Raw genomic sequence first — 27,169 nt, forward strand, 5'->3', positions numbered from 1 at the left:
CTGGCACCTGAGAAACATATATAAAATGGGATGTGCTAATCTGTGAAACTTTGAGCCTGGTTCTTATACAGTTGACAAGTGTAAATGAAGGGTAACTCCACTGAATTCAATGAGTGACACAGGCATAAAACCAGTGTGATATCAGAATCAGATCCTTTATTTTTTTACAGAGATATTCTCAGTCTTACATGCGGAAGATATTGCATGACAATACAGTTTCTCAACTGTATTTTTAAACAAAGCATTAAAACATTCACACTTCTTGTCAGAGAAATATTTTATTTCTTCTCCTTTATTTATACAAGGTAGTAGAAAGAGCAGGAATAAATTTCATCAGCTTCTTACCTCCTTGTCACCACCAGAGAGATGCAGAAACAAAATGAAACATTGTGTAAATAAACAATAAATGTAATATGCGTCCCTCATCCAGTAAAACACTACAAGAGTGGGTGAGGCATAACACATGGCAGAGTAGATAGGTAGACAGAGCTACAATAGAGATGGACCCAAAACACTAGGTTCTGATGCAGATCCAAATCAGCCAAAATTCAGGGGATGTTTGGATCTGGGACTTTGATTCAGACCCTTTGCTAATTGAGACACAACACACATATGTGCATATATAAACACCAATCTTTTCCCAGTTAAATTCGTATATATGCTTTGTGTGTGTATGATGCCTTTGGAATCAAATAAGTCAGTAGTAGTTATGTTTTTGCACACCAAGAAGTATTACTAAGATATGGTTGAAATATTTGTTGTGCATAGGTTGTTGGACAAATTTGAGCCCTGTTGGCAAAAGAAAATAATGAACTAGTCATGATTTTATGAGCTTTACCCGATTAAATTCAAGCCTGAATCTAAGTGAGGGTTTAATTACAATGGCCATAAAATCTTGACAGATTTTTGATCACATCCAAATGGCAACTAAGAATAGATCCCTTCTGATGCTGGGACCAATCTGGAAACAGAACTGTAATGATCATTTTGGATCCTCATACCCTGAAAATAAAGGCCACTTCCTCTGGTATGAATCCACATAGCTCCACCAAAGTCAATGAAGCCACACTGGTTTACACCAGCTGAGGATCTGTCCCTTCCAGGGGTTTAGATGTTGAAGTACAACTCATAAAATGAGACTGACTGTTCTCGTTTTCATGTGGATTAAAAGTCTGCAAACCTGCACATAGTGGGTGTGATATGCATGGATTGCAGCCTCGTTTCTACCTTAAACATTTATAAAGCTCTTAGAACTGCAGGGCAGGATACTTTGCCAAGGAGGGACTGCAGAGCTGCCCTGTGCTTTTCCCGTCCATTAGTGGAGGTACACAATTCCCCCTCGCCTACAGAGCTCCTGAGCGTAGCCCATTTACTCAGACTCTGTGTTGGCTCGAGGAAGGCTGGAGTTGAAGCTAAAAGGATAAGTAAATCCAAATTGAGCTGTCAAAAGATACACACGGACAGCTCAGAATTCAATTAGCTGATTAAAATGCTGCCTTGCTTATTGCGGTTGTTATGACCTTAATAAACCATTTGGGGATTTATTTTCACCTTTTGGTATTCAGGGGCCTAATAGCTACAGTGCAGATGAAGAGAGGAGAGAGAGAGATTTCTGGCTTAGGTGGCAGGTGAAATAAGCACGTTGGCTTCAACCAGGTGCCTAATGCACATCACAAAATCATGGATTGGCACTCCTTGCTCACGAGAGATGTAGGACTACACAGGCTGGAGTACTCGTGTGTGGATGAAGGTGTCTTGGCAGTGCGAGTTTAGGAAGATTGCGCAGCCCAGCTGCTGTATTACACGCTGCGTCTTGCGGTGCTAGTGAGTCCCCAGTTTCATGATCACTCGAATTCCATCTCAAAATATCGAGATCATTCTCAAACGAAGAAGCATTGTGGCATTCCTTATCTGAATGTTTCAGGTACAGTTTGCATTATTGTAGCTGTTAAAGAAAGGAGCAGTGTCAGGAGCTTTGGGTTCTCTTTTCAGCTCTGCCACGGACTCCGTCTGTGATGGCTGGCAAATGACTTAATCTCGCCATGCCTTGGTTTTCCCATCTGTAAAATGGCAATAAGAATACTTACTCACCCTCTAGGAGTGCTGTGAGGCTTAATTGGCTATGTTCTTCCTGGTGTAACTCCAGCAAAATACTTTGCAGTGTTGTTGTGGCCATGTTGGTCCCAGGATGTTAGAGACACCTGGTGGGCGTGGTAATATCATTAACTGGACCAACTTCTGCTGGTGAAAGAGACAAGCCTTTGAGGTACACAGAGCTCTTTGTCTCTCTGACCAACAGAAGTTAGACCAATCAAAGACATTAACCCACCCACGTTGTCCATCAAAATTAGTACTAATGCCAGCCAGGACCTTTCTGTGGGCTTTTTTTTTTTTTTTAACCATCCCATAGAATAAAAATACAGAAATATGTGAGAGGTTGGTTCATGAAACCTGTAGGGGGAAAAATCATCATCTATTAAAATCTCTATCAAAATTTTGTAATGTTTGGTGGACAATCCTCTTAAAACACACCGTTGGCTTCACCCCAATGACATTGTGCAGGCAGTGGATTGGACCCCATGTCTGTACTTTGTTGTAGAATAAGTCACCATAGCAACATAAGAACGGACATATTGGATCAGGCCAATGGTCCATCTAGCCCACTATCCTGTCTTCCGACAGTGGCCAGTGCCAGGTACTTCAAAGGGAATGAACAGAACAGGAAATCTTTGAGTAATCCATCCCCTATCATCCACTCCCAGCTTCTGGCAAACAGAGGCTAGAGACACTCAGAGTATGGGGTTGCATCCCTGCCCATCCTGGCTAATCACCATTGATGAACCTATCCTCCATGAACTTATCTAGTTCTTTTTTGAACCCTGTTATTTTTTTGGCCTTCACAACATCCCCTGGCAATGAGTTCCACGGTTTGATTGTGTGTTGTGTGAAGAATTACTTCCTTTTATTTGTTTTAAACCAGTTGCTTATTAATTTCAGAGGGTGACTCCTAGTTCTTGTGTTATGTAAAGGAGTAAATAACATTTCCCTATTCATTTTCTCCACACCAGTCAAGATTTTATAGACCTACGTATATCCCCCTTAGTCGTTTCTTTTCTAAATTGAAGTCCCAGTCTTTTTAATCTCTCCTCATACGGAAGCTGTCCCAGACCCCTAATCATTTTTGTTGCCTTTCTCTGTACTTTTTTGAATTCTAATATATCTTTTCTGAGACATGGCCACCAGATCTGCACACAGTTTTCAAGATGTGGGCGTACCATGAATTTATATAGCGGCATTATGATATTTTCTGTCTTATTATCTATCCTAATGGGTCATAACATTCTGTTAGCTTTTTTTTATTGCATATGCATTAAAGCATCGTTACATGTGCATTTGTATGATAGATACACGGTAGCTAAATATTAAGCCCCAGCTGGTGTACATCAGAGACAGTGCAGTCTGGTGGGTAAAGCACTGGACTGGGAGTCGGGAGAGCCGGATTTTATTCCCAGCACTGCCACTGTCCTGCTGTGTGACCATGGCCGAGTCGCCTCCCCTCCGACATCTTGTCTATTTAGACTGCAAGTTCTGTGAGGAAGAAACTGTCTCTCGCTGTGTGCATGTACAGTGCCTAGCGCAAAGGGCCCTGATCTCAGTTGGGGCCACTAGTCACTTGTGTCGCAAAATAATTATCATGATAAATCAGCATAGCGCTACTGATGTCAGTGGAGCTACACCATTTTACGCCAGTTGAGATTCTGGTCTGAAACATACCTTAAAAGCTGACACTTTCCAAGTCAAACTATGACTAAAGTGGCCAGATGTCTTGATATTATCAGGACCATCTCAATATTAGGGGCTTTGTCTTATATACTCAACTGTGCCCCCCGCCTCCACCAAAAAAAAAAAGTGTGTTGATTTTTCACACTTGCTATCTGCTCACCCTAACAAGGACTCTTGGTTCATGGACCAGCAGAAGAGCAACTCAGAGAGATAACATATTCCAGGTCCTTCTCATTACAATTCTTCTCATGCAGGATTATCTTTGATTTTCCATAGCTCCTCCGCACAGGCAGCCAGAGGCTTTGTTCAAAACATATCCATCATTATTACTATAATTTATTATTATTATTGTAACTTATTCATTCATATAGCATTCCTCTCTTCCTTTTCCCCTGCTCCCCGCCCCCCCCAACCAAACACACACAAGAATCGAAGTGTTTTACATGAAGCAATAAGAAAAAAAAAGAGAAATGGGTTATAAAATATATAAATTAGCCAGTGAGACTGATTCAAGGCTTGCCGTGAAAACTGTCTAGCGCCTTGGAGACCACATGGAGAAGTCAATCAATGTGGGGGGGAAGAGGGAGGGATGGACCATGTGTGGTCAGTTATGTCAAGAGTAGCTTTTGGATCAAGGAGAATTAGAACAAAAGTTGATTTGGCTCTGGGCTTTGGTAGAAAATTTGATCCAGGGAACCCTTAAAGGACCTCAGAGAAATCATTGTTTTTTATATTTTCAAGAAAAACATAATATAGGGATAGGTTTTGAAGCCTTTACTCATAATGAATGGTATTGTACTCCACCCACAGTCCCATTGCCTTGAAAGAGGGGCGAGGATGCTATTCAAGTTGGCTAAGGATATGATCCACTGGCCCACAGGAATTAGATGTGTAAAATATCTTGTACTATGGTAATGGATACTCTACTTGCATGCTCTTCTGATGAGTACTCCTACTGATTTTCCTTCCAATTATGCCAATATAGATCAGGAATAACTCCAGTTGAGTTGGCACATTATACAACGGGTGTACGGGAGTGGAGAATCAGGCTCTGATTCTCCATGTACTGGGTCAGGAACGGAAGGGAGTCAGTTCACATCTACCCTATTCGTGGGCTGCCGGGGACTGGTGTGGCCCAGGCTAGGCCAGCTTGCACCTCTGCTTCAGTGCCGCCTATCCACCATTGCCGGGGCAAAGAATCACAGGAATCTAACGCCCTTGCCGGCCACCTCCTCTCAAGCCTCTGGCCCATCCTAGAAAATCCCCAATATACACCATGCCCCAGAGGCTGCTGGAGAGGTGGTGGAAAGCTCCTGGAGTCACCTCTGTGCCTAGCATAGTGGTCCACGGTGCTGGGGACATTCCTACCTAGCAGTGCTTTGCATCTGAGCTGCAGAAGTCTGGATCCACATTTTATTTTGAAGTTGCCCAGAGTTTGGGGGGTAGAGAGCTAAGGGCCTGCTGTGATGATTGGATCCAGAGCTAAGCTTTTCTCAAGTTCGAAGGTGTTCAGCTCTGCAATTTTGCTTCGGAACCATCTAGCAGCTTTATAAGCAGAGGAGGAGAAGAGCTTAGGTGCAATGTGAAATGAATACAAGCAGCTGCTAACCTGAAGGGGGAAGGGGAAACCCCGTGGAAACCATAATTTTGTCTGTCTCTCTCCTCAATTAATAAAACCCTCAGCCATACATCCTGCACCCTTCCAATCAAAAAAAGCAAGGGCCCCTAGAAGAGATTGCAGTGTGACATCTTGATTTTCGATCTATCCAGCCGTAGTCTGTGGAACCCTGAAAGCCTTCAATAATTCATTGTTTCTCTTCTTAATTTCCTTTCCTGATACGAACATGCACAGTGCCATTTACTTTATGCTCAAGGTTTTGCTGAAGGTGATTCTGTATATGCAGTATTAAAACATGGCCTCTTCCCTTTTTAATTTTAATGCCGTGTTTTAAGGGTGCAGCTTGATGTCTCTTTTGTGGAGCATAAGTAAAGCATGAAAAGAAATGACTAAGGAAAATTGAGATATTCTGGTTAAGCGTGAGTGCATTTTATAAAATGCTTTGGCTTCCTACCAACAGGAAATGATAGAAAATCATCTTTGGCAATTTTATGAAACCCATCTTTTCTATCTTGCGTTAAATATTTTTCCTGATTTTCTAGGGATTGGCCAGAACCAGAATTATTTATCTATATATTCCCATTCTCCTTCCCTTCCCCCCGCCCCACAAAAAAAATCTTTATGGGCTTGGATAAATTAGATCCTGGATCCAAACTATCCGTGGCTTTATAAAACCCAAAGCATCCCTTCCAGAATTTCTGACCATCTCAACCATTTCCTTGTAGTACCTATAGTATTAGTTGACTTATACTTTGAAGTTGAAACCCACAAACTACAAGGCAATCTGATGCACCTCTTGGATTGTATTAAGAGAGCTATTACCATCTGTCTGCCTGTCTGTCACCTTGGCATCCTCTAGAAGCTTGTCTAGATGTCTTTGCAGAGGACTCCGGTGCACATGTAGACAGCAAGTAATTGAACGGGTCTCATGGTCACCACATAGCCAACTATATATATTACTAATGAACAGCTCGTCTAGCATCACAAATCTCTGTCTCAATGGCAGCCATGTCTCCTAGAGTTACCACCTCAGTAAGTGCAGGATGATCAGCGTCCTCTGCCTCTCTTGGATGTTGGGTCTCAGTTTAAGGGAGTTTTTCCCTACGTTCTGTCTTGGTCTCCATCATAAAACCAGCTCCTTCATTTGAAGGATCGGGGCAGCCATTTCCTGTGTGGGCTTGATCAAGAATGTCCCTACATGCGGTGCCCATAAATCACTGTGCCCACCAGCTCAGAAATGTGGATTAAAGATGCGGTTTGCATGTTGTGAAGGCCACAGACTGCTTCCACAAAGGGCACAGACATGCAATGCGTAGCTAATGATAATATGAGGGAAATATTGAGGCTGTGTGACTGCTCAAATGCAAAAATTCAATTCGTTTAATATTCTTGATGAATAGGTAAATTACTCTAATCACATTAGCTATTCTATTCATTTATTAGCTGAGAGTGATTAGAAGTGAATAGCTGTAAGAGGATCCTCCAGGTGTGAAAATTAGACGTCTATGGTTTTATGATGTTTATTTTCAGCTGAAGATAATTGTCTCTTTAGCTTCACCAGACACACACACACACACACACACACTCTCCCTCACTCTCTTTTTTATCCAGGCCTTTAAAAAAATAATAGAACAGGGTTGACATGCAGGTGCTGGGAGATAAGGACATTTTAGCTAAAGCATCTGCAGAATTTAATAGAATTTTTAAAAAAATATTTAGGCTGAGATTTTCAAATGAGTGTAACAGCGTTCAGTGGGATTTAGGCACCATAACTCTCCTAAAGTCCTTTGAAAATCCCAGTTATAAGCAGTTCGCTCTTGTAAATTTACACTAGATTTGATAGCATCAGAGAGTTAAGTCTTCAGTTTATCCATAGTGTAAATGTAATTCAGGTCCTCTGCACTGGGTGGAATTTCTCCCTCCCTGGAGCTCTGTTGCTTTCTGATTGCTTACTGATTGGCCACTCGTATTGTTTTTGTTGCCTGAATGGATGAGTGCACATGTATTTGCTGCATAAATTTTAAATTTGACTTTGCAACACTGAAACACCCATTGTGTGAGCATTTGTATTAGTGAAACGTGATTTCTTCAAGAGCTTATGAGAGGGATGCAAGCATGGCTAAAGTAAATATAAACTACAGCAAATATTCATGGGGGGACAGGGGGAGGAAATGGGTAGTATTTACCCATCTCTTCCTATGATGTACAGCTGAGCAATTCCAAATCTGTCTAGTACGGGGCAGGATACGTGTGTAAATCATTACAATGGAGAGAGCAGTGATATTAGCAGTGGAAAGAACAAGGGATTGGGAACAAGGAACTGCATTCTAAACTTTGATGCTGGTACAGAATTACTACCTAGGGCTTCATCTTAGTGCATGGGTGGACTGACTTCAAAGGGGCGCCTTACCATTTTGCCTCCATGCATGGAATTGCAGGATCAGAGTTTAATTCTTAAGCAAGTCACTTCACTCGGTTCACCAAGTCTAAAAGGTTGGTCAATAACATTTGGAGAATAAATGGATGTGAATATTTGTTTCACTACTTCATGGCTTGTTGCAAGGATTAATTAGTTTCACACTTCTTAAGCATTGTCAAGATGGCAAATGTTAAGAGCTAATTGATCTTTATGATTTTATTAAATCAATAGTTATTTAAATGTATCTAATATATATATGTGTTGGTTATTTTTTTTACAAAATTGATCAATTATTTTTCCTTGGAAGAATCTGGCCCTTTAGTTTTGACTGAATTGGCAACATTCATTGATACGATGTGATTGACACTGGTTGTCACATTAAGAAATGTTGGAAACTAATCTGTTTTAATCCCATTCTCTGGTTTTGATATAACACTCTTGAAGGGAGCTGGAGACAGTTGCTTCTTTTAAACAGCTTAAATATTTGTGTCAAAACATTGTCCGTGAAGGTTCAAACCCAGCCCTGGCCATCAGCAGAAAAAACCCCAACAACCTGATGATGCGACCATTTGAAATGATATAATCCGTGCTTTAAAATCCTTTGTTCTCCTGTTTGCTTGCCGTGCCGGAGAGTGCGAGCTGAGCACTATGTATTAGGCTGCCTGAGCGTGTGCTGGGTATTAAGTCTTGTTTCAAAGATTTTTCTTCTAAAGGCTGACTTGGGAGATTGAGAGTCTGAAACATGCAGTTTGCTCTGAGTCTGGGCGTGTGTGTCATAGCGTGAGTAATCTCCTGTGGAGGGGTCTAAGAATCCATCACCACACCGCAGGAAGTGACCCACTATATTAAGTTTGTGTCTTTGGTTTTGGAGGAGAGAGACCCAGTCTTTCTAGGACTTGAAATCCTGAATTTTGGGGCATTTGAAGAAGCCCTTGAGTAATGATAGTTGTACATTTGTCTGGAAAGAATCATTTATCTCTATGCCAGTTGTTTAGCCTGGTTTGCCAAGCTTGGAAATTTAGATTTATTGGGTGCCAGAAATAGGAACGGACACCATTTAATAGGCTTGTGTTCCATGAAGGTGCCGACGATAATAAGGGGGGAATATTGAGAGGGTAGCAGAATGGCAGGTGGAATTATAGTGGGACAGGAGGTGAAATCCGATTGCAGTGATAAGACACAGGTTTTAGGCATGTGTGAGATCCAAAATCCTGGATAAACTGGTGGATAGTGCAGATTGGAATGTCAGTATCCTGTTGCAGGATAGATGGTACAAGTAAAGCAATCCGACTAAGCTTTTAACTTGAAAGTGCCTCTTCTCTGAATCCACCCTAGATAAATTGACAGTTTACTGTTAAAGGTAGGCCCAAGACGAGTCCCTGTTTTCAGACACAGCCTATCCATAAATCATGGCTTTGGCTCATCTCTAATCAGTCAGGAAGAAAACCTGCCTGCACCTTTATTGCAATGGACTCACAAGATAACCAGTATTGTTCCATGGACGGAGTGTGGACAGCTAGGGGGCTGGATATGTGTGAGTGCCTTTATGAACAAAGGCTGTGGGAATGCGCTGCTATGCAGATATTCCCATTGCCCCATACGGATTAAACTGGAGGCTGGACTAGCCTCCAGGATGTGGTGCCGTAGCCTGGAGCAAAGAGGATTCTCCCATCTCCCAATGCATCTGCCAGCACCCATCCAGGTTACTTTAGCCAGTTGCTGGGCTCAGGATGAGGCCCTCTACCATATGCACACTCGTTTGTGCACGTGTTTCACTAGTTGTTTCACTATTGTTTCTGCTGTACGCTGACACAGGGTTTGCACATAGCAGATGTGAAGCATTCATCTTGGACTTTTTCCCAGTTCTCTCTTAGAGAATCCAAGTGCTCAGTATTTCCTGCACGAAGCAGGAGTCTTTCGTCTGACACAATGCCAGCTGCGCTAACTGTGCTCGGAGCGAATGCTCAGTGTCTGGGGGGCTGATAGCTCTTACACAAAGCCAGCATTTTTAGTCGGATCCATTCCTCGTTTGCTCGCTTTAGACGCGACAGCAGAAGAATCTTAAGAGTCTTCTTCATATTATAATCGTTACCCGGAGCAAATGTCAAGAAAGCTCCCGCTTACAGTGTGTCTATGTACTACACAGCAAAGCACCATGACCGGAAAATACACTTCCATTGTCTTGTAATTCCTCCTTGTGCACCTGCTGCTTTGTGTGTCTCACTGCAGCTGCCATTGTTTCCACTGGATCCTTACTGATCCCAGACGACCCTTCAGGTTACGTGCAACTATTGTGATTCTGAAATCTACTGTTCTTATGGGAGCCAGAGAGGAATGGTCAAAGAGGGAGCTAGCTACAAGTTGTGGACTGCGGGCTTTGTTCACTCCTCAACATCTGTAGCCCAGGGAATCACCCTGCTTTATGGTTTTGATTATGGCTTCAAAATTTAGTTCAATCAACAATTTGTTGGAGGGGTTTTTGGGGGGGGAGGGGATTAATGTAGATTAAGTGAAGTGGGAAACATTTTATTCTTTCCTGCCAAGTATTTCACTCACTAGACTGTGTGGACAGCTTAAGAGCTGCAATATGGTCCCTTAATTTGCTTTCATATATGGTTCCCACTTGTTCATCTAAGATGTTTGCAAAAGTGGCAGCATCTGTCTTACGTTTGCGTTATCAACACTGAATTTCCATTTCAGATCGGTGCAGGATGCTCTACTCTGGCTTGAAAATCAGACTTTTGCAGGTTGTGTTTATAGTATTAGAAGCTAAGTAAGGTGAATTTTGGTCTGTGGTTGAATTGGAGACCTCCAAGGAGAGCCAAGATGGAGCTGAGACATCCATAGGTAATGTTCTTCCCTGTGAATCAGTACCAAATCAATGTCAGGACTGGAACAATGCTGCTGGAAGTACTGTCTCCTACCTCTGTACCTTTACAGTCAATAAAAGGTCACATGGCATTTTTTGCAAGCGTTAAGGAGATTTATCCCTGGTGCCCTGACTCAATCCTGAGTCAGGTAATTATATTCTGATGACCTAAGAGCTTCCCAGAGGTTTCTCTTATACTAGGTGCTCTCTACGTCTTTACTTCATCTGCTAAAAACTGTTGCATAGTCTTGTGTGGTGAAACAGAGTGGCTGCCGTGCTCCATTTCAGGGCATGGTGAATGATCTCTGTGGATACAGGGCAAAAGTGTAGCTGGACCCAGAGTGGCGTGTACAAAGGAGGGAAAACCCACAGATCATTTTTCTGCCTTCCACCTCCTGGAACGCAGGGTCCAGGCAACTACGCTCAGCTGAGCTCAGCGACTAATCCTGGCTAGAGCCATATAGCAAACAGGTGAAACCGTGATCCTGCACTGCCCCTGCTTCACCCTGTTACAAGGTAGCAGAGTGGCTATGATCCCCTTAGGAAGGGGAATTGTCCCTGGAGCTTCTGTTGAGTGAATCCCTTTCCTCATCACCTCCAGAGCAGTGGTGCTGTGTCTCAGTGCAACAGCTGGCAGCCTGCAGTCTGAAAGGTGCTGTGGACATGTCAGTTATTAACCGGAAGGAGTATAACCTCACTAGGACCCGCTCTCCTGCCCATAGAAAAGGGGGAGCAACAGCCAGTGTGCTCTGTAGCCCATCCATGCACAGATTCCTGTCATTTCAGGCGTCTCTCAAGAGTACATTAAGAAGCATTTGAGTGCATCCAACCCCTCGAGTTTAATGCGCCCTTTGGATGATCGTGTTCCTGCGGTAGCAGTGTCAGGTGTTTTGCTGGCTTTGACAGCACCGCAGAGCTTTTTCCATAGCTTTTACGTATCACTTCCAACATGATGATGATGATGTTGTCATTCTAGCTTCCGTGTGGGAACTCATTCCTGTGTAAAAGAAAGGGGGGGATGCGTGATCTGCCTAGACCACACTGGGGCCATTGCATAATGTAATAAACACGCAGGACTCCATGATTCTGGGTAAGCTACATTCCTTACCAGATTGTTTCTACTATTATTGTTTTATCTCTGTGCTGTTTTCATTCCTAGGATGTCAGTCAGCACTTTCTCTTATTTCCAGAGCCTCCTTTATCAGCCTGTTTGCAAACAAATTTGCCACCATCCGTTCCCTTTTCCTTAGACAATTGATTTTCTGATGTAACTCATGAAATAGTTTGGATGCTTCCCCCTCTGCATATAGAAGCTTTCCGGTCTTCTCTGACAGTTTTATCTATTATTCCTTTCACTTACAGAGAGGGGATAAAATACAGATAATTGCAGATCCCGGGCATCTCAGACAGTTTGTAGTTGTAGTTGCAATTATCTAAAATAATTGGCAGAAAGATCTGTAAGCTTAAAGCACTTGACCGAATGAATATTCTGTAAGCTAATGTTTTAACAGCCTTTGCCAGTATTGTGAAATTCATTGTACTAGACCTTTAAAATGGGTTCAATTGGCCAAAAAGTCATAGGAAGGCACAAAAAGGTTTCACAAGTCACCTTGATTTAAGGCTTGTCTACACATGAAAATGTATCTGGAATAAGATAGGGTGTGAATTTAAAGTGGATTAACTATTCCTGATTAACTCAGTATATGGATGTTCTTATTCCAGAACGAGTGCTTTATTCCAAATTAGCCTAATCCATATCTAAAAGGGAAAGATAAACATGCATAATTTCCCATGTAGATAAACCCTTACTCAGAGACATCATGTTCTTGGACAGCAACTAGTTCACCTAAACACACATTGGAAGAGAGGAGAGTAACCTGCCTTCACAGGAATCCTCTCTTCTTGTCAATATAAGTGTGTCATTTCCATCACTTGACCACTCTGATGTTTTTCTGAAAGAGATGCTCTAGCTCATCCAGAATTTTATAGGTTTCATTCATTACTGGGTGAGATTTTCTGGCCTGTGTTATGCAGGAGGTCAGGATAATTGATCACAATGGTCTTTTCTCCCCTTAAACTCTATGAATCACCAATATCCGTCAATTAGGGTAAAAGAGTGTTGTCAGCTGGTTAGAGTGGAGGACTGTGGGTCTAGACTCCTGGGTTCTGTTCTTGACTGCTGCATTTTTGTTGCGGCCTTGGGCAAATCACTTAATAACTTGGCTCAGTTTCCCCATCTGCAAAGTGGATAGAATAAGATCTATCCGCCTTACAGGTGTATTGTGAAAACAATTAACGTTTCTGATACAAGGCTATTGATTTCACATTTGAATTGTAATGGTTTCAAAGAAGAGTAGTAGTCCAACAGTCTTTTCCAACTAGTCCTTTTAAAATCAATTGCACAAAAACTAAGAATTTCATCCACTTGTGGTGAAGTGTACATAGGCCTAGATATCAGACATGAGCTTCTTCAATATACTCGCAGTTGACATGGTGTGGGGGTCAGATTTTCAATGGGACATCTATAAGCACACCACAATATTCGGAATTCATCCCTCTGTTCACAAACTCAGAACCTTCCGCACTGCAGGACGTACCAAAGAAAGACAGAGATTGACCCACCCACCATCTGTGAAATACCTAGGCATAGGCAAATCACACATGAAATGAGTAGGACCTGGCAAGCTTCATAGCACTTGAACTGCCTAGTATCTCTTGTGCTCGCTGTTACCTGTTGGCAATGATTGCCTCTTAAAACTTCATCTCATTCTCGATATGTCAGGTGCTTATAGGTATGAGATCTCTTTCCCTCATGAAGCTAGAAATCTTGTGACAATCTGTTGGCTGGCTTATTTTCACCTTCTACTAAACCGTGTTATCACTCTGAGCCAGATGTAAACTTTATACAGCCAACTTCCACTTGAGACTTTGATGTCCCACTTCGAGATAGCTGCACCTTGTCTGGGTGAAGGTGAATAAATGTTTCTTTTCCATCTCAGAATCTAATTCCCCACTTTTCTGCCAAGTACATGACCCCTTCCTAGAGACTGGCATACTTGGAAAACTGCATTCACCTCTGGGCACCTCAGTACAAGAAAGTTATGAATGTTGACATAGTGCTTTCTATCCGTACATCTCAAAGACAGGGAGACTTGCCCAAGGTAACTCAGGTAGTCAGTGACAGGCTCAGGAACAGACCCCATCTGGACTCCTAGTCCGTTGTCCTATCTGTTAGATCACACTGCCTCACTAGATGGTGATAAACTAGAGGGGAGTTTACAGATGATTAAGGGGCTAGAGGGACCGATTAATGAGGAATGTCTTAAAGGACTAAGTAAGAGTGATTCTCCACTCATCTGTTTTACAGCAGTGTAACTCCACGGTAGTCAAATGGCGTTCCACCAGTGTAAAACTGTTGCAACAGGGTGGAGAATTAGGCCATTGCGTGCACGCACGGATGCACGCACACACACACACACAATCTTGTTTGGCTAAATGAGGGCTAAAGGTGGGAGAATGAGGAAATTGAATCCACAGTTGTTTGAGGGTGAATCTGCTTCCTCCATGAAGTTAAGATTTTTAGGACGCTGTAAGGTAACTGGTTGGGTTTGCTGTATATCAGGTATAGATGATTTGACTGTGGGATGGACAGTAATGCTTTACACTTCTAAAGCATGTAACATCTAAGGACCGCAAAGTGCTTGATTTGACACTTATTAATTAAGCTTCACAACTTCCCCATGAGGTAGGGGTATATCTCCCGCAGTTGGGCACTGATCTGAGTCCTCTAGCGGCTTCCACAATACAACTAATACATAGATAGCAAAAATATCCTGTTCTCCTTTCCCCAGATGAAGAGAGGTGAGAGATAAAGCCTCTTCTGTCAAAGGAATTCAGCTGTGGAATGAGATTCCAGAGGAGGTCAAGCTGATTCAGAATCCGGTCTCTTTCCGGGCACACTTGTCCAGAGAAAAGAGGAAATGTGAAAACTCCTTGAACTCAGCTAAGGATCTTGTAGATTTGGGGTGGGATTTTCAGAAGCAGCTCTCAATGATGACTCCAGTGGCCGCAGAGTTAGGCCAGCGCTGAGCACTTCAGAAAACCCCAGCTTTCATTGAGATGGGAAGGGATCAGATACTACACTGATGGAGGCGACGGAAAACCCGAAGAAAGAAAGATAGGAACATGAGGCCCCCAGACAGGTGAGGTGGCTTGATCACAGTCACAGAGGCAGGTCCAGAAATAGCATCCACATCTTCCAGACCTGTACGTTAGCCAAAGGGCCATTCTTCCACTCCAGTCAGACTGCGGGGAGGAAATCACTGGGAGCTGGGGGACTGACAACAATTTACTGGCGAGGCTGTGCAGCTCGCCCAAGCCAGCATTTTAAAATTTGCGATGAAGAATAAAATGCTGCAGCAGCAAGCCCCCCTCTCCCCCGCCACCAGCCCTTTGTCTGAAAGACGCCAGGAAAGATTGTGCCAAGGTGCTTTTCCCTGACCATCTGCCTGATGAGCCCACACGCCAGGACTCTTGTGAGCCAGGCCCTCATTGCACACAAGGCTGCCTGTTTCTGGGAATCCATTGTGCAGCTAAAACCAAGAATATTTACAGCTTCTGCTAAACACACTGGCCAAGTCCTAGGGAGAAAAGTCTGTCACACGGAGGCTTCCCTTTATCTTCTTACAACTGTAAGTGTAATAGTAAGATTAGCGTCAATGTGGGAATGAGGCGGGTATATACCGTGCCTCATAAAAATTCAAACGGGGGCTTGAAAAATGTATCATGGAATTCCTAGGAAGACGGGGGAAATAACGAGTAGTTTGCTCTCCCCGGTGCTCAGCTCAGCTACCATAGTGGTAAGTCAAATATGAAAACCTAGATGGTGGTGAGACCTTCTGGTGCCCCAGGTTACTAGTTAGAGTGGAGATCTCCAAGACGTGAGCCCCTGGATGTATTGATGGGGCTCGCGTGGTGTAAGCAGGATCTCCAGAATCACAGCTTTGATTTTTTTAAAAGGTAATTTTCTAGATTTTTATGTTCACTTTCCAAAGGCAAAATGAATGTAACCAACAGAGTGGTCTTCCTGAGTCTGCCGAGAGCCTACCACAACAGTTCGGAGGGGTGGGAATGCCCCCATCCCCTATTCAGTTCAGGGCAGTGTTAGATGTATAGCCTACTGATGAGGTTGACAATATCGTTCGTTATTCTTCGCTGATCATTTCAGCAGATGAGACTGGGGTCAGAGCAAAGCCAATGTATTGAGGGAGGGGAGAGCTGGGAGCTACTTCGGGGAAGGAAACACAGTGGGAAAAGAGAAGGAGACAGAGAGAGTAGGGGGAGAGGAACTGAGAGGAAGATGGGGAAGGGAGAGAAACAACAGTCCTGGAGATGAGCAGGTTTCTGTACTGAGTGATGCTGGAGGCAGCTTAGCTAAAATTAATGGTAACTGAAGCTGGAATTGTCAAAGGAGCAAATGGGACTTGGGTACCTAAACCCCTTAAGCCTCTTGGAAACCCCTAGTATACAAGGTTTAATTAGACCTTATTCTTCTACCCAGATCTTAGCACAAACGCTCCTGGTTTGGACTGAGGGGAGTACGTCCCAGATGTACACCCCAGCCCACAGACCGTGGTTAAAAACACAATTTGACCCTCTCCCAAACCCAGGTTGCCACCAAAGCTTAAGGCTAATGTGACAGCTCTTACCTGTGGAATGGCCAGTGCCAGAAGCAGAACTCCAGACAGGGCCGCCCAGTAATCTGATCGGGTGCAGCCAGTTCTGGCGTTTACACACACAGCAGTAGGACTATGCATAGCTACACAGATCAGACTTTTATACACTGGGAGACAATGCAGTCACTGGGGCTGAGGCTTTCCAAGCTGGGTAGGCAGGCAGCCCATTTATATTAATGGGAGTCGGAAGGTGAAATGGGCTTTGTAAATCTCAGAGCAGTAGCCTTTCCTGTTTGTGCTTTAATATCTGCCTGGACTCATCTAAAATACAGCACAGCGCCCTTTATGGATGTGCTGGGTATTGGCATAGTAATGACAGATGGGAAGAACGACACCTCTTGAATCGCCAGTCTGTAAGCTCTATCCAGCAGAGAGCATCTCTTAAGGTGTTTGTACAGCACCTAGCACAATGGGACGCTAGTCCTCACTGTGTCACCATAACCATAGTAATAAATTCCTGAAGCCCCCTGGTTTTGCCTCAAAAATCTTTCATCCAGAACCCAGATCTCTTGTTTCCCAGGTTTGCATCTTTTTACTAGACAACACCGCCTCTTAACCTAGTCCAAGGGCAAAATGCTGTGGTGGGTAAATGCTATTTCTGCTACGCACACCTTCACCTGCTTCATTCTTCTTTAATGTGCAGAGAGAGTGGCAATAACTAATCCTGATGCAATTACTGCACTGCTGTATATTACCATGATAATCCTTTAGCACACTCATTGACCTTCTATCGGAAACATGTCAGCAGCTGTAGACAGTAACTACTCACTCCCTCACACTGTTCCATGAGGGAATTGTCTTTAAACAGCATATTCTCAGGCAGTCTGAAAACCATACCAGTTTGCACAAGACTGTTTCTTCTGGGTTCAGTCTAGTGTTTCAGGCTACATACCGGAAACACACACACAAACACTCCTACCTCCCTAGAGTGTAGCTTACCCTGTTTAAACTGAGTAATGAAAAAAAGATTGCGTGGGACCGCCTCATTTTATTCTGGCTGGGCTCTGTCCATCATTTCTATGTGGATAGTTTCTACACACACATTCCTTTGTTTTAGGAGGACCCTGTATTCTGTTGACACAGCAGCATGTGGCACTAGAAAAGGAAATCGAAAAGTCTCTCGAACGCAAGCTAGACTCGCTTCAGAAAAATGCAGGCGTTTGCTGACAGCCTGCTGTGTGCCACAAAGAGACGGCTGATTCAAATATTAGACAGCAGCCTGAATTGGAAACTCCACATCTGGGTCTGGCACCCTCCAAATATTGATTCAACCCATTGCAGAGATATTGTAGGGGACAGTTGTGGGGTCTGGCTCCCAGATGATTATTTCAGTTCCTGGGGTCAAAGCAGAGGGAGCAAGAAGATGCAAGCTGTTGCTTGGGTTCTATTGGCTGTCTTGCTACTGCCACACTGTTTGGTCAAGGTACTTCCCTGGTCTGTGCCTCAGTTTCCCCAACTGTAAAACGGGAATAACAGAGCAGGGTGCTGTAACGGTTGATCCACAAGTTAACGTTTTTAAAGGAGCACTAGAACGGCCAAGTGTTGTTAGGTTCCTAGTTAATCAGTTCCAAAATTTAAAGGATCCAATTCTCGTCAGATGTAAATCAGGATAGGTCTGTTGAAGTCAATGGAGCGATATCAGTTTACAACGGCTAAGGCGCTACTGCTAGCCTTTTGTCTGATGTTTATGCAGATTTTCTGAACCTCCTGATTCTACCAAATTGGGCCCGAAATCTTGTTATTTTCCTCACATTTGCAAGAAAATACCCGAAGCAAATACCATGAAATCAGCCTTTCTAACGGTCTTTCAATTCAGGACTCGTTCCTGGGACTCGGGAAATGTGGACATAATTCTGGGCTCTGCCACGGAGTCCCTAGTTAATCTTGGGTAAGCCATTTCTGCCTCATATACACTAATGCTTCTTTACACAGCCAGAGCACTGTAAAAGGGCCTGAGAGTAAGTGAAATCAGGCCTCAGTGCCTGTCTGTAGATTGGGGATAATAATTCCTTTTATCTCACTTTTTCTGTCTGGTCTGTTTAGACTCTAAGCTCTTCAGGTCAGGGACTAGTTTTTTTCACTGTATGTTGTGCAGTGCCTGACAAAGTGGGACCCTGATTTCATCTGGGATCTCTAAGCACTACTGTAATATAAAAAATTAATAACAGAATCCTGCAGGATTGCATTCGCAGCCTCCCATTTTCTCTCTGCCTCCATTTCACCTCCCAGCTTTGATTTGTTTCTCTCCTGGGGGCCTTTTGGTTTCTAATTCCATTGTTTCTCACCTGGGAATTTCAGGCTATTATTTAATTTCCTTCCAGATTTCATCCCCCCCACTGTTGCCCCTTGTCCCCTCCGAGAAGGCGTCTTACTTTTCTGTCCCTCTGTGCAAGTCAGTTTTCGTTGGCTTTCACCGAGTCTCCTCTTGTCAAGACATTATCCAGTGGGGAGCCTGATTATTTAGATTCCTTGGTTTTCCTCCTTTTAATATATCTCGTCTGTGTCCTATAGTCTGACCCCTGCCAAAGGACCTGCCAGGATGGCTGTTTCTTCCAGCCAGAAGCCCTCCCCCGGCTTCCCTTTCATCTGCATTTTCTAAGAGATCTGTGCTTAAGGCAGAGAGTCAGCGAAGGGTTTAGGGCCTCAGGATCCATTGACTGATTTTTCCTATCACCTGAGAAAAGGCATTGGCAGGGGGTAATGGTGGGGGAAGGTAGTAGAGCCTGGCTGTGGAATGGAAATAGTTGAATCCCCCGAGTAACTCTTTGCCTTTATTTGAGAAATCAGCCCTGAGTTTTATTTATTTTTATTTGTATTTTTGAAGGAACATAGCTACTGAGGGCTGGATTCTGCCTTCCGATCCCCCTCTGCAGCTCTCATTGAAGTAAACAGGAGCTGGCCCTAAATAGGTAAAGGCGACCGTCTACCCTATATCTTTTATCATCATAAAAGAGCAGAAAGCAGAAATATAAATGCTGTGCCCACTAGAAGTGGACACTAGCTGCCCATTTTGGAATCAAGTTAATGGGAGTTGTCAGCTCTCTGGAATACGGTCTGGTCCGTTTGCAGAATTTGGATCTAGGACAAAGCCCAAAGTCTGAGTAAGTTTGGAGCTGGGTTTTGGCTTAGGATTTATGATGACTGATTCGTTGTATTGCTGTAGCTCCTAGGATGCCCAGTCTTATACGAGGACCACGTTACGCTAGACACAATGCAAACACAGAACAGAAAGACAAGTCCCTGCCCCAAGAGCCTAAAGTCCATATAAGGTCTGTCTCTCATGTCTATACTGTACGTTAAACCTGTGAGTTATTGCCTCTCCCCCCCGAAATCCAAAGGCTTGGGGGTTGTGCAGTTGAACACTGTGAGAAATGAATGCTGAGGGATTGCAGTTTGATTCACTGACATGGAAGCCCAAATCCAGCACACCATGACGATGATACCTAGCTCTTATACAGTGCTTTTCATCAGTAGAGCTCAAAGTGCATTGCAAAGGAGGTCGCCATCAATATCCCTGTTTCAGAGGTAAGGAAACTGAGGCACAGATTGGTGGTGTGACTGGCCCAGGGTCACCCAGCAGTAGCAGAGCAGGGAATATAACCCAGGTCTGCCGCGTCTCCTTCTAGTTCGCTAGCCACTAGACCACATTGCCTCCAGTAGAAGGTCTAGCTAGCAAATCATAACTGCTTGGTGACTGTTTCATTGCCCTCTGTTCATTCTAACATGCTACTAATGGCAAACCAAGTCACAACTGTAACGCTTAAGGGACCAAACTGATTCAAGCAGTGTTCGCATTTTTGAGGGTTCCAGTGTTCAAGGGAAGTGGGCAATCCCGAACTTGAAACCTTTTCTATCTGAACTGGTGTGACTTTCCTGAAATTCATCAAGATTTGCTCTGCGTTCAAGACACCTTGAAGGCGGACACAAGCCGCAATACTAGAGGCACGATGATCAAATCCCTCTCTGAGCCGTAGGCAATCACCTACCATATGAAGAACAGAAACATGTTTTTCCTAGCTCTTCGCCAGGGATTTGTTCATTAAATTCCTAGTATAGGAGGAGACCCATGGAAGTCTCAAAGCTCTGAACCCAAAGTAAATAACGTTCTGCAGTAATATATTTAGCAAATGATAATAGGGGTTGTGGAAAAACAGAGAGAGGAGGGGGAAAAAATACATCTCCTTGAAAGTTTATAGCCAGAGAACTGGCTGTAGTGATTAGCGCAGTATAAATACCTAGATAGGCTGGTCAAGGGAAGGTCTTTAACACTGATGATGACTCCGCCACTGAATCAGCGTAAGGACCAAATCTTCAGCTACTATAAATTGTCGCTTCATGGAAATCCACGCGGATTCAGCTCTTTAAATGCTTGTGATTGCCTGCCAAGCCCTACATCAGTCCACACCTCCCAACTTATCTGCCCCGGTCTCATTGCACAGCTGCTTGTTAATGTTGGCCTTAACCTCTCCGGCTGACGTTCCGTGCTGTACATCGTTTGGAGATACAGCACCAAACGGCGCAGCCATAGGGAAGGAGAGGCAAAAGGCGCTTTAAGCTACTTTGCGTCTGCCTTTTTGGGTTGCTACAGGTGTCTGTGCACCCTCTGGCGTAAAACAGAGGAGCCAGTAGCTGATCTATTTCATGGGAGACCTCCTTGGGGGCTGCCTATGGATTGCTCAGTAGCCCATAGCAGCAGGGAAGCCCCATAGCAGCATACATTACAGGAGACTTTCCTGTCACCCCCATTATGCCCCTCCCCAGGGGTAAGCATAGAGCTGCCTGGGGAATTCTCCCCTGGACAGCTAAGCTATAGGTGCCATAGCAGGAGGGAAAATTTCTCAATTGTGCCTATATCCCCATCTGTAAAATGTGGTCAGTAATACTGGCTTCATGGGAGCGTTGCGTGGATGAAGGTGTTGATGTGTGCACGGCGTTACAAATCTGTGGAGCATGATGTTGGTGCTAAGGCTTATTATTACCAACTGTGAATTGATGGAGGATTGGTTTGTTGTTGTGGGGTTTTTTTTTTTTCCCTTTAACCACAAACTGCAGAGAGCTGCTTCCTTCTGAATCAGTCACAACTGACCTAGTAATTGCCACAACTTGTCAGACCCAGTCCCATCCATCACACAGCACAACGTGACACATCAGCTGGGGAAATTCAAAAGAAGCCGTTTTCTGTCTGCTTCGATTTACCAATAAAAAGATGGGAAGACTTTGAAAACACGGCTGTAAATGATTGTATTTCTCTATGAAAATCTCTTTGGAAACATAAAGGGACAATTTATCAGTGAAGAACGTTGGTCCAAGAGTTTGATTACAACTATTTTTTTTTCTCCATGAGCACCATTTTTTTGGTTTTGTTCTTTTTTCCCTTCAAATTTTGGGGTGATTTTAGGCCCCAGTCCAGCAAAGCACTTCAGTGCACACTAAATTTTCAGCATCTGCATAGTCCCATTGACTTCAACTGGACTAATTGTCAAGAGCTGATGTGAAGAGCCTCTAGAGCAGTGGTTCCTAACCTGTGGCCCGCGGGGTCTTTCAAAGTGGTCTGTGGCTCCCCTCCCGCTGGCTGCAGAAGGGAGCCGCTGCCTAAGGACCCAGGCAGAGCAGGTTGCCGCAGGGTTACAAGACCGGTGCAGGCTCCTTGCTGCAGCCAAGAGGACGGGAGATCAGCGCTCCCCTCCCCCTGGCTGTAGCAGGGAGCACGGCAAAGCGCTCCTCCTGGGTCCATAGGTGCTGGGATCCCTGCTGGAGCCAGAGGGAGGTGAGCACTGATCCACACCTTCTTGAGTGCCTTCTTCTGGCACCTTATCTGTTAAATAACACTTGGCCTATAGACAGCTATCGAGCACTCCTGTCATGCATCAGTGCATCAGTCTTTGTTGGATCAGGACCTGAGTGCTGATGAAAGGTTTGAGCCTGACAGTCCTGGCCGTTCATGTCTTCTCATCACCCACGGGAGAGGAAGGTCCCAGAAGTGCAAGCTTCCCCCAGAGTCCCCTGCCGCTGTGCATCAACCAGTTGGGTTGTCTTTGCCAAGCCAAAGGATGTAAAAGGATGTTAGGTCACCAGTAAAAATGGGCTTGATGGTCTCGTCTCAATTGCTTGTAAATATTGGCCCAGATCACAAATGAACCATAAATAACTGATTGCACATTCAAACCCCAAATCTGGAAGAACAAAACATGCTACATAGCAGGGGTTGAGGATGCAAAGAATCTATATGGCTCTGACACACTCATTACATTAATGACTCTCTTTTTCTGTAACCGCATTGCTTAGCCCAACAAAGCCTGAGTCTCAGCTGACCCCAGAGATTACCCCGTAATAAACAGGATCAATAATAAATAACACACTATCAGTTGGGACTAGAACCTGGATAGGAGTATCCAAAAATACATTCCCCTACCGTGTGAGCTAATATGTAGAAATCATAGTGGGTTTGTTATGTTCTAGATGAGCGAGCCACTCATGGGCAATAACTTCACACACAAAGCCAGTTTATTAAAAGGTGTATTGGCAGAGTTGTGTTATGCCGACACCTGCCAGGATGTAGTAAATGCTAAAAATACCTCACTTTGAGCACCATTTCTCCCACCCATCCCTTATTTCTCTATTCATATTTTCAAGAGATATGCGGCTATGTGTAGTTAGAGAACATCAGACGTAGCATACGGTGTTACAGCTAAAATCTTGTCAATAATTTCATCCCCTAGAGGGCTGGGTTGTGTTAAACTGCTGAAGGTAACACAATGGAGTAGCTAATTCAGTCTAAGTGGACATTTGTTCGGATAATAAATACATTGCAACTATAAAGTTCCATTCCCCCTGTTAAAGTGAAGCTGTATTACCCCAGCTATATTACATTTTTTTAAACATTTGGTTCTGAGACTAAAACAATTCTGTCATGTGGTTTTAAGTAATGCTTCCCAAAACCAAATACTGGAGCCAACCAGTATCACAGGAAATAAGGATCTGACATCTGGATCCTGGTTTAAAGAATCTCTTAACATTAACTCTGGCTTTGACAAGTGTCATCCTGCCCCACTTATATCCATTCAAACACTGAGGGTATGTCTGCGAATTCGCCGCCGTCAGATCGATTTATCCGGAAGTGAAGACTTGCTTAGTCGATCCGGAAGTCGATTTAATAAAACCACCTCCCCAAAAAGCGTAGCGCTGTGTTGACGGGTACGCATTTCCCATCGGCGCAGCACAGTGGTTTAGTGCGGCGCTGAACGGAAGTTACGAAGTCGTCAGGAGTTACGCAGGCTGCTCTGCGTAGCTTGCGTAGCTCCCAGTGAATTCACTGCCGCTGAATTTCGCTGGCAGTGTAGACCAGGTCTCAGACAAATGTCACTTTCATGGCTTGCTGTTTCAAACAGGCTATGCCCCTCTTTGCGTCCCTCCATTGGCTCTGCCTTCTCCACTGCATGAAACGCAAAGGAAGTGTCTTCACTTCCGAGGCCTATCCACACCTAGGCTGTCTCTCTCTCACTCCGTTGAGACATCTGTTCCTTCCTCAATGCCAGTCTGGTTTGCCCAGTTGTCCAATTTCCTGCAAGTCCCTCTTTCAAACCCATCTCTTCTGTGCTGCCTACAAACACCCGACAGTGGGTAGGCAGGTGGTGTATTGTGACTGCTGCTTATTACACTGAGCTGATTGCTTCTATGTCTGCTGTTTCATCCACCTTTTGTCTCATACTTAGATTGTAAAGTCTTTGGGGCTGGGACCATCTTTTTTGTTATATGTTTGTACAAAGCACCTAGCACAAGGGCCTGGCGCAGCAATACAAATAAAAGCAGTCACACATTCATGGAAACACAGGGCTGAAAGGGGCCTCAAGAGGTCATCTAGTCCAGCCCCCTGTGTTTAGGCAGGACCCAGTAAACTTAGCCCCCTCTGATGTTTGTCCAACCTGTTCTTAAAACCTCCAGTGATGGGGATTCCACCACCTCCCTTGGAAACCTATTCCAGAGCTTAACTATCCTTATAGTTAAAAAGCTTTTCCTAATGTCTAACCTAAACCTCCCTTGGTGCAAATTAAGCCCATTACTCCTTGTCCTACCTTTAGTGGACATAGAGAACAATTGATCACCCTCCTCTTTATAATAGCCCTTAACATATTTGAAGGCTGTTACCAGGTTCTTCCCCCTACTCCTCCCCCCTAGTCTTTTTTTCCTCAAGACTCGACATGCACAGATTTTTTAACCTTTCCTCATAGGTGAGACTTTCTAAACCTTTTATTGTTTTTGTTGCTCTTCTCTGGACTTCAATTTGTCCACCTCTTTTTTAAAATAATAAATCTGGGGGAGAGGCAGTAATGGATGAGTATGTGGGGCCAGATCTTCAGCTGGCATAAACTGGCAGAGCTCCATTGCATTTGGTGGAGCTATACAGATTTACTCCAGCTGAGCATTTGGCCCATATTAGTTGGAAGCTGTGTTAATTATTTTCTAACATATACAGAATATTTTTTTAAGTTCAAAATGCTTTGTTTCTTTTGAAACAGGAAGAAATAAGACACAGTACATACATAATGCATGGGTCAAAACCAAAAAGACACAAATAAAACAAAAGTAAAATCAAATACATGTAATTCTCAGAAGTACAGTGCCGTACACCACTTGTGGACTGCTGCCAGTGGTAAGAAAAGCTTGGATTTGTGTAGCACCTTTCAATCCAGGATCTCAAAACATTTTACACAAAACCCACAAATCAATTAGTCTCACAACGCCTGTTTGACGTAAGGAAGGGAGAGTGTGATCATTTACCACTCTGCTCAGAGGTAGTTACTTCTGGGGTGGAACACAAGCAGCTGTTTAACAGTGCATAGCACACTGTTTCAGACAGAAGCGGAAGAAGTACACTGTGGCCCATTATAAGCAGGATATAAATGCCTGAACTGGAATTTACTCAGGACGCTGAGATTAACGTTCTACCTCTCATGGAAAATGTCAGGATATCTTAAATGAGCACAAGTGATAGCATCCAAAACACAATGACCATCTGTATGTATTGGGTTGGATGATACATGTTGGCAAGCAAGACTGTCTAATCTACATGAGTTTAATAATAGATTCAGGGTAGCAGTCTACATCTTTCCTGCACTTTCAGTGCTCCTTGCAACTCTGTATGCCAGTTTCGGTGTGGGCTAATTGATGAAGCACAGGACTGGGACTCAGGTGATACGGATTTTATCCCTGATTCTGCCAGTGACTGGCTGTGTTAACTTTGGGCCTTTCTGTGCATCAGTTTCCCCAAGTGTGGGTAGTGATGATGTCCCAGTAAAGCTCCAGGTAAACCATCCGTTTAAAAGGGCTATAATATATGGGTCTGAGCATCATCGAGATAAATCCTTGGTCAGCCCGCAATGATACGAACACAATCTAGAGTGAAAGAATGGGCCTGATCCTCCGATGGTGCAAGTGACCTAGCTCTGTTGACTTTAATGTATCTAGCAAATAATACATGCATTTGTGTTTGACTGCATACAGCTTGTTTGTCTGTATGTAAATCTAACTGCAAACTGTATGCTGAAAATTTATTTACAGGTTGTGGTTTTTTTGCAAGGAGCTAAACAGTCTCCAACAAAATAATGGTGGTATCAACAGTATTCAGATCTGTGTTTGAACCTTTGCATTTACTTCTTTCATCTTTTTTTCTCAGCTATATGATATTCCCCTCCACACACACATTCACTCCCCCATACCAGACCAAGAGCTCTGCATTTTATTGGAAAAGTATAAAAGGGCTTGGGATTCTTACCTCTGTTTCAAGACCTCCTGCAAGAAACAGGAAGGGTAAACATGAAAGATCTGTTTCCTTTAAATTGGAGGAGGGCAGGGGGGGAGGTGTTGTTTTTTTCTATAGTGAAAGGACCGTTTTGAGAAGCCCGAAATACTTTTGAATTGACTACATTGAAGTAATAGACACAAGGTTTTAATTTACAGTTCTGGGTCTCCTATCCCCCCGCATATGAATCCTATAAGTGAGACGTGTTGCTACAGTGATTCCCACCGGGAGAGTCTGGACCTCGAGTAAGAACAGCTGTAGCGCTACAATCCACCAAAGTCGGCTTCTGAAACAGATATGAATTATTGGTTCAGTCAGATAAATATGGCTTTGCCTTTCTCCCACAGGCAGCCACATATGGCAGTTGGAAAGAATTAAAACCTTTACCTCTGACCAGGTCTGGTTAAATAATGGCTCTTTTTTATATATACTTCCCCCCTCTCCATTTCCTCCCATTCATTCTTTCGGCTTTCCTGTCATGATTTCTTTGGCAGCAGTATCTAAAATGCCACCTACTCAAGGCGACCTTGTCATTTAACAAAGTCATCTAGTGGGCCAAGAGCACTCGGTCAATAAGTTACAGGCAAAGACATTTCTTTATTTCGTTCATAGGGATGAGGATATGAAGGTGTCTCTCTCTCTCTGTCACACACACACACACACACACAATCCCATAGAGTCTAGAAGAGCACCATATATTCGTACCCTCCATCTAGCTCAATTTCCGTTGATCTGTTATCCCTAAGAGGGAGGATGGTTGGTTTTGGGGTGGAGGCACTGGACCGAGACTTAAGAGACGGCGGTCAACTGCCGGCTGTGCCGCAGATTCCTTGTGTGACTTTGAGCCAGGTCTTCAAACGCCACTCAGCGCTCGGCCCGTAGGAGCTGCTGGGATACCGTGCTGCCTGGCAAATCTGGCCCCAGGGCTCATCTCTGGGCGCTTTGG

General features: G+C 43.9%; 1 long non-coding RNA gene across 1 annotated transcript in view; it reads left to right on the forward strand.

The window, feature by feature from the left end:
- Window positions 1-26,600, forward strand: part of LOC137164120 (uncharacterized) — a 123,752-nt gene extending 97,152 nt beyond the window's left edge. The window contains exon 5 of the long non-coding RNA XR_010922950.1: window positions 26,382-26,600. This is a non-coding gene — a long non-coding RNA (uncharacterized lncRNA). The remainder of the gene's footprint in view (window positions 1-26,381) is intronic.
- The last annotated feature ends 569 nt before the right edge of the window (window positions 26,601-27,169 follow it).

This window comes from Emydura macquarii, unplaced genomic scaffold (assembly GCF_026122565.2).
Source record: "Emydura macquarii macquarii isolate MOO-44397 ecotype Brisbane River unplaced genomic scaffold, CSIRO-AGI_Emac_v2 contig_312, whole genome shotgun sequence".
NCBI classification, from domain to species: Eukaryota; Metazoa; Chordata; order Testudines; family Chelidae; genus Emydura; species Emydura macquarii.